Source organism: Archocentrus centrarchus, chromosome 5, assembly GCF_007364275.1.
Source record: "Archocentrus centrarchus isolate MPI-CPG fArcCen1 chromosome 5, fArcCen1, whole genome shotgun sequence".
In the NCBI taxonomy this organism is placed as follows: Eukaryota; Metazoa; Chordata; class Actinopteri; order Cichliformes; family Cichlidae; genus Archocentrus; species Archocentrus centrarchus.
In genome coordinates, this window is record NC_044350.1 from 17638630 (window position 1) to 17646775 (window position 8146).

General features: G+C 40.1%; 1 protein-coding gene across 2 annotated transcripts in view; it reads right to left on the reverse strand.

The window, feature by feature from the left end:
* LOC115779806 (sodium-coupled neutral amino acid transporter 3-like) overlaps positions 1 to 7793 on the reverse strand; it is a 42360-nt gene extending 34567 nt beyond the window's left edge. For both annotated transcript variants that reach the window (XM_030728632.1, XM_030728631.1), the window contains exon 1: positions 7522 to 7793. The gene's annotated coding sequence lies outside the window, so the exon portion shown is untranslated. The remainder of the gene's footprint in view (positions 1 to 7521) is intronic.
* Positions 7794 to 8146: the final 353 nt, after the last annotated feature.

The following is an 8146-nucleotide window of genomic DNA, read 5'->3' on the forward strand; positions in this document are numbered from 1 at the left end:
AGACCGCTGCCATTACTTTAAGGACCAGCGCGGTGAGCACGCGCACACAGGCACGCGCACAGCTGCCCGACGGCGCTCCCAGGTTAAACTCGGAGAGCGAAAAATGATCAATCCACAAGGCTTTTAAATAAAATGACAAACAAGAAAAGGAAGGTCATTTTATCTATAATTTTAGTTTGTTTTAGTTAGTTTTTTAAACTCACAATACAGTTTTAGTTAGTTATCGTTTTTTCCTTTTAATTTTAGTTTTTATTTATTTCAGTTAACGACAATGTTTTTTAAATTTCAGTTTTCGTTATTTCGTTCGTTTTCGTTAACTATAATAACCCTGCTCTGTACAGTCTTCTGATCTGAATGTGATCATAGCCCGGTGGCTCAAAAGACGCTTTTATCGCATCTGTGCAAAGCACAGCAGCAACACTGAGCCAGTGTAACAGCCAAAACTGCAAATAAACTGTAAGTACAGCTTATATAAAGAATACAGTCTTTTTCTTTTTTACAAAGTTTTTATGATAGGATATCAGATCACACCCTGTCAGCACCCTGTCACACCAACCAGTCATGGTATATGACTGCCCCTTGTTGAGTCTGGTTCTGCTGGAGGTTTCTCCTGTTAAAAGAGAGATTTTCTTTACAATATAAAGTGCCTTGAGGCAACTGTTGTGATTTGGAGATTTATATAAATAAAATTGAATTGAACTGAAAAGGAAATCCTGTATGTTCTAACTACTAAAACACTTTCTTTCAGGGTAGGTGAGGGTGCTGCCTAGAGCATGAAGACAGCTCACTTGCTTTCTATACTCTGGAGTATTATATGTCTCCTATTCAATTTATCAAATGAAAAGGAGACATGGGGGTTCAGTACTAGGGTTTAATATTTTTCCCGAAAATGACATGAATCAAATCCCGGGAAATGACGAGCCATTTCCCGGGAATCCCGGGAAAAAGTTTATTTATTTATTTATTTTAATTAGGCCTTCTGTAGCCTGTGTCGGCCTTAACCTATTGTGATATTGTAGAGGTAGCTTTCCAGCTATGTCCTGTTATGCCCAGTAGGGGGCAACGTTGGCTTGATTAACGCAATAAAACCTACATCTCGGCATTTGAGTGCTCGAGCTATGCGGTGTTGTATCGTTCCTCAACACTCCCTTAACAAATATAATTCAAATATTCCTCCATTGTACATGGAATTATACCAAGATATTTTACAACTGCTGGTGCAAAACAATACGGTTCATCTCCACAGCATTGATAATGGCTCAGCCACGCTGTCGTGGCGACATCTGTTACACTGTATCTCCACCAGTGGAACGCTGTAATAGTCATTGAAAAGTTAACTACCGTACTACACTATAATATGGCATAACACAGGGCCTTGAGTAATGCACTACGACTTGGTCATTGCCATTCTGGCAACAGCAAATTTATAACACCGTGTCTGAGGGTTAAAGTAGGTTCGCTGTGAATCGTCTTTTGAAAAACTGGCCAATCCTTATAGCCTAAAAAATATACATTTTACTCAACTCCATTTTAAAAGCGAAATATGTTAAAGCAATCTATTTCATGATAATTTCTTCACCCATTAGGCCCGTATCCTAATTCATGGTTGTTAGTAAGCGGCTGCAAACGAGGAAAAGAAACACTGAAGTTAAACAGATATTTCTTTATTGTTCAGGGCAGGCATATTTTATAGGCTATATAATGCAATATAACAATATATAATAATATAAAATTATATAATACAAAATACCTTAGGGTAAACACATTGCCTACGATTTTAACAAATTAAAGAGGAAAAAAGTACAACTGTGTAATACCTCTATTAAAACGCTTGCGATGAAGGCTGAAGCCTTAAACGGAGGCTGAACGTGCCTGAAATGAAGAGTAATGCTTTTCGCATTAAACGAACCCTTCTCTCAATATTTCCTTAAATTTAACATTCTGAAGCTTTCTTTTCTTTCTGAAAGTCAAATCGACGCGCGCGACTTTTTTCCCGGTTTCCCGTCTAACGTTTCCCGGGAAACGGGAAATGGTTCTGATCGCATTTCCCGGGAATCCCGGATCCCGGGATTAAACCCTATTCAGAACTGGCTTGGATATTAACTTAATAATGACATGGTCATTCTTGTTTCCATTCAAATTAAATTCAGTCTATGAGATAGATGCAATTACAGCTATGTGTCAATATCTTTTCCAAGCCTGTCATTTATAACATACAGTACCAGTCAAAAGTTTGGACACACTCACCCATTCATATGAATGGGTAATGGGTCTAAGTAGACCACAGTGATTGTGTGACTGAGACTATGGCTATACTGACAATAGCTTCAAGCCCCTACTTGTCTCAACATGAGTTCTTGCTGCAAAAGGAAGGCCCAATGTAGACCAATGTAGATGCAATGTTCCAATGTAGACCAAAATTCATATTAAAGAAAAAAAATCAAACAAAACTGTAGCAAGACTGATTAAAAATTCTGAGACCCACTCATACTTGCATCTGAGAAATTAAACAAATGCTATTGATCATTGGCCAATATTAATTTCATTAACCCAATATAACATATGTTGTAATGAACAGTTTTGATGAATAATTCCCCTTTTTTTAAACAAATAACAAGAAATATACCTGGCTGGTTGACAAATAAACCTCTCTTTGCAGTTTACTGTTAGCCATTTATATACATAAGACATAACATGGAGAAGAAAAGTATTCCTTCCCCACCATCTAAAATACAGTGGTCGAGATGGACATCGCTGTTCCGCCTAATCGCATTTTATGTATGTGTCTAGAGACAGGCCACAAATGTAGTACGCCTTACAAGTTACTTTTAGTTTAAAATCACAAATAGCTCTTTTAAACTATACATGACCATTTCACACTTTTGCATTTATATTTTCATCATCTCTTTCTCATTATGTCCACCACTGCTTTCTGTCTTCCCTCATTTCTACCTCATCCCCTTCTTCCTCACCTCAAGCCTGATCTCCTAAACTTAAGTCAGGGCTCTAACACAAGAAAACATTCATAAACATGCTTATTTATTCCCGATAGTGTTGTAATTACTTATTGTCAGCACATCAGGCATGCAACCATCCTGTCACCAGACAGCTGACGATGAGCCAGCTAAACAACAACAACAGCTGGTTATAAGCTAACATTATGCCAGCTAATGTTAGGCTGGCTTGTCCTAAAAATCACACTTTCCCTCTGATAAACAGTTTGATTACATCCTCACATCCTATGATAAGTGTCTGAGTCCAACAATGTTGGATCCACTTCAAAGAGTTTCACTAAAACCGGGTAACAGCAGCTAACAGTGGCAAAAACAGCAGCACTTACTGACAGAAAAGTTCAGGATATCCTCAGCAACTCACCTCAGTATCGCTGTCATCGGTCAGAAGTGAGTTTCACTGACTCACTGACTCATATGACTCCTTTCACAAAGTTTTACAGCCTCCTCCAGAGTAAACAGACATGAACATATATTGACAGCTGAGTTAAAACTGCGGACTGACAGCCTACACTCACTGCAGATGAATGGCAGCCAAAGTTGTTCGTTTTACAGCACCCACTGTAGCTAGGATTGCACTTGAACTGGGAGAACTCAGTTGACTCCAATCTATTGACATTTAGTGGTGATTTTTTACAAACTATAACTTTAAACGAAACAAGTAGGGTGTCCGAACTACTTTGCAAATTACCCAAAGGAAGCATTGGGGGTTGAAGGGGCCACTTTTGGGGGGTAAGTTAGGAGAATGAAGTTTAAAGTTGTGTTTATATTTATGCATGAAAACATCTGGGTGGGTAGTCTAGACTTTATTTGCCGTATCAAAACTATGTGTGGCACTTTGTAAAGAACATGGGAAATGTAACTGGCTTTAAGACTACAGCTACTTCCTTTATGAGACATTATGTCCTTATGTACCTGTCTTATTAAATACTTAAATACTAAGTGCTTTTGTTATCAAAATAGGTTAAAACACAAATATACAGTATATAAATGATAGAAAAACATACAGACAGTGCATAATTTTTTGTCTCTTCATTAGCTTTGTTGCTCTGTGGCTCCAACAGCAGATTGTCAAGGGACTGAACATAGAGGACAGCACCAACACAGCAAAGGACATCATATCTATAGGGCCTTCCGTGCAGACAATCCTCCCTCATTGCCACACTTTTCAATGCCAGCTCAGTCTTCTCTTTATGATTTGCCCCCAAACAAAGAACCATCCTCTCCTGGCATCTGCTGCCTGTCTCTCTCCTGTTTCCTCCTCATCACATGGTGATGCAAGTAGGGGGGGAAGAGAGTGCATCCATTCAGCTGGAAGTACAACTCACGCAGTGTGTGACCACCAGGGTGGATATTGTACTGCTGACTATGTCACATGCCACAGCACCATGGAAGTCCAAATCCCAGTACTGACAGAGAACTCCAGGGCACAGTGGGCACCAAATATAATCAAATCAATGTAAGGCTTAAGAATTAAATCCCTTATAGAACTATTGTATAGAGTACAATGGCCAGTGATGGATAATGAGTAAAAATACAGTTCTAGGAATAATATATTCAGACTTTGGGGGTTTCTAAGGTGGACTCCTGGTAAGATTTTCCTCTGTGTGTCCTACTGAAATGTCCTTGCCAATTTAATCAAGCCCCACGAGCACCTAAAGCCCACTGACAGAATCCTCTGGCGGTGGTTCCAGCCTCAAACTAGAGGCCGGAAATTTGAAAAAAAAAGCAAAAAAAACAATCCCACTGCACAAAATTATGCCTACCTCTGTGTGGTCTTTGTTTTTTCGTATTAAACAGATATTGTATGCTTATGTAACACTTCTTTAAGCACTGGATTTTTTTCAGTTGAACAGCTTACCACTCATGAATCAGACGTTCATCGTAAAGGGGTCACAAACAAAAATAATGGGAAAGATTACACAGTACAAACCAATCAATGTTGTTATACATGCAGCCACACCTTGGTAGGACGAATTTCAGCCGATATAAAATTTCAATTAAACATCCAGTGCTCTGCATGAGACACTAATTTACACTCTCCTCAATCCACTCTTAATTACTTAGTTCAGTATAATAATTTTCCCCTTCTTGGAGCTCATCCATTGGGCTAGCATTTATCGCGAGTGGTGTGACCTTATGCAAGACAGATAGTTTTCAATAAACCTATGTGCACTTTGAAAATGTAGTAATACTGTGACCGGTGACACCTTAAGCACAGAAACCTGCTTGCCCATAAATAGATAGGTATACCTTTACAAACTACAGTAGGAACTTATATTAACTACAAACTAAAGATCTATCTGATGTACATTTTTACTAGATGAGGCTAGAAGTTCCGGTGTAAAGCGTACGCACTCAAAACACAGGATTATCAGATTGGACTTAGATGTTGTGTGTTACATCTTTGTCCATTTTTAGAAAACATAAATCTATGAAGCTCACAAAATATAGCATTGACCATGAAAGGTCAAAAAGTATCTGAGTATCTATAGAGGGGAAATGGTTAATCAAATTCTTTATCCCTTTCTCAAAGACCGAAATCAAATCCCTTGTGGCCTGGCAGTGGCTCAGGTCCGTGCATAGTTTAATACTATTGACAAAGTCACCGCAGGGTGCTCCTTTCTTCTCACGGGAAAATAAATTGCACTCTAAGACTGAGAGGTCCCATCATGTTTTTTTTTCAATCCTGCACACGTAAACCAATACTGCTCCAGGATCTGAATATGCTTCCCACAGACGCATAGCTATGATGATATTAAATAAGAACTTAGGGAAGTCCTGTGTCTCTAATCATGGAGAGAAGAAGAGGGGGAAGGAGAAGGAGTCATCAACATTTCTGCTTCATTAACAGGAGTTTGAAAAAGAAGAAACACAAATATTGATAGATACTTGAACTGATATAATGGCTCAGAGTGAAATGAGCTGATTGATCACTTTACCAAACACAGTAGAGAACCATTTATAGGTGTGAACAGAGGCCAAGAACACAGTTACATGGCGCTCCCCATTCTTTCCCACTTGTCTTGTCAATCGATGCATTTTGTAGTCAATCTGAGAAGCAGTGACATTTAAAACACAGACTCCTTTCAACTTCCATTCCGATAATCAGCCCTGTATGCATGTACGTGAACGCACGCACGTGTGCATGCTTAAACGTACACAAATACAATCTGAATAAGTCAAATGGAGGCTTTAATCACACAGCAGCTCAAAAGCTCAGCACACACAATACCACCGGAAGCTGGATCAATCAGTTAACGGTGTGATTTAATTCTGGGATAGTACAGGAGACTGCCCTCACATGGACCAGGAAGAGAAGTCAGTCAATTGTAACAGCAGTGGCCAAGTAGGCTACACATGAGCTCTCGTCCGCTCCGGCTGTCAAGTCCAGCAGCCGCAGTCTCACCTGCTGCCCTCAAGCCCCTGAAGTGACTCATCATAGAGGAGAGAATGACTGAAGACTTTTCCTCCAGCTCCCTCCAGAAACCCTGCCACTGCTATTCTGACATTTTTTTTAAACAACAGCTAGTTATATGGATTATGCATCTTCATAATAGAAAGTGAAATATGTTTATCATATTAAACATCCTTATTATAATATCATATTAAACTGGTAGAAGTAATACATTTGATACATTTGTGTAGTACAACCCAATAACATCAGATACAGAGTTATTACTGCATATATGGGTATCATGTGAAATATTCTCTGCCTTCCCACATCCTTGTCAGAATTGGCATGCAACCAAAAGTGTGAATTATGCTCCTCAGGCTGGCCATCAGATCACCAAACATGAGGACCAGATGGCACCTGTAGGCACACTGTGACAGCATGAGCCAGCTGTGGATGCCTTGCAAGTATATATAACAGACATCCAAATTAAACAGTGAGAACCAGTAAAATCCAACCCAGTCACTACGTGCATCGAATCCATTAGAAAAGCTATTCCTAATCCTGAGTACCACATATGCAATGAAAATAGAAACGTAATCAGTGTAGAGTTGAGTTGGGCTTTAAGTATGCAGTGGCCATTTAAAACAAAATACAATAAGAAGCAGTGGTTCACAGAGAACTGTCGGGGTATTTAAAGTGAGAAGCCTCCAATTTACCTCCAACTTGCCCAAATGTACTCAAACTGATCATGGTAGTAAAAAAAAAAAAAAAGTGTCCTCTGATGTACACAGGAATATGTATGCAGTTTTCTGTGAATATGAGGATAAGCCCTGAGGAAGAAAGTACTTGGGGAGTCTATGTAGTCCAAAGGGCGCCACAAAATCTCAATAGTAGCGCGTTTGTAATGTCACCTCTCTGTACCAGGGACCTTGCATGCTACTTGAATGAAAAAACCCAACAATGTTACCCGACAGCATGTTCATGTTTTGTAGATATGCAAAAAGAGCGAAGCTAAGTCTAATATTTTGATCTCTACAGTATGATAAAACGTGCCAAGTTTAATGCACTGCAAGAGCTACAAATCAAGGTTAAAGCAGCTTTTCATTGCCTTACCAGAGAAGTACTAATGCCCTCCTCCAACTCCAAATATCTCCACACGAATTTTGCCTCCGCTCGCTGCTCGCCTGTGCCTGCCTGCGCGCTGACAGCCTCCGTCCGGCTACGTCCGACCTCCTTGCCTCCCGGGTGCGTTTCTGTCATGTGTTTCCCAATGAACGGTCCTCGTAATCTTCTAAAAAGTGGGATGTGAAGAGTGCTCGGGTTCCGCCTACCGCACGTACAGCGACACAAATCAAATTCTTGTTGTGTATATTGCGAGAGCGCGCCGGGACGCGAGAGACCCCGCGCCGCCCCCGCCCCCCTCTACCCTCTTTGGCACGAGCGTTTAATCGCTTGGAAATGATGACCGGCACGAGATGGGTTAAAACGTCTACCCGCTGCTATTAAGGTATTGCCGTGTTAGTGGCGGGTTATGTTTCGTGTTCATGCATTTATCATCATCGTGCCTGCCCGCGCATCCTGAGACAAAGAGATCGCGAATGAACTAAAGCAACCCACACATACATTTATTTACTGTATTTAGTTGCGTCTCCTTTAATTGCTTCCAAAAATATGATTAAAAGTGAACCAATTGCAGTGTCCGTTTTTTTTTTTTTTTAAACGCCATCAGCAACGTAAA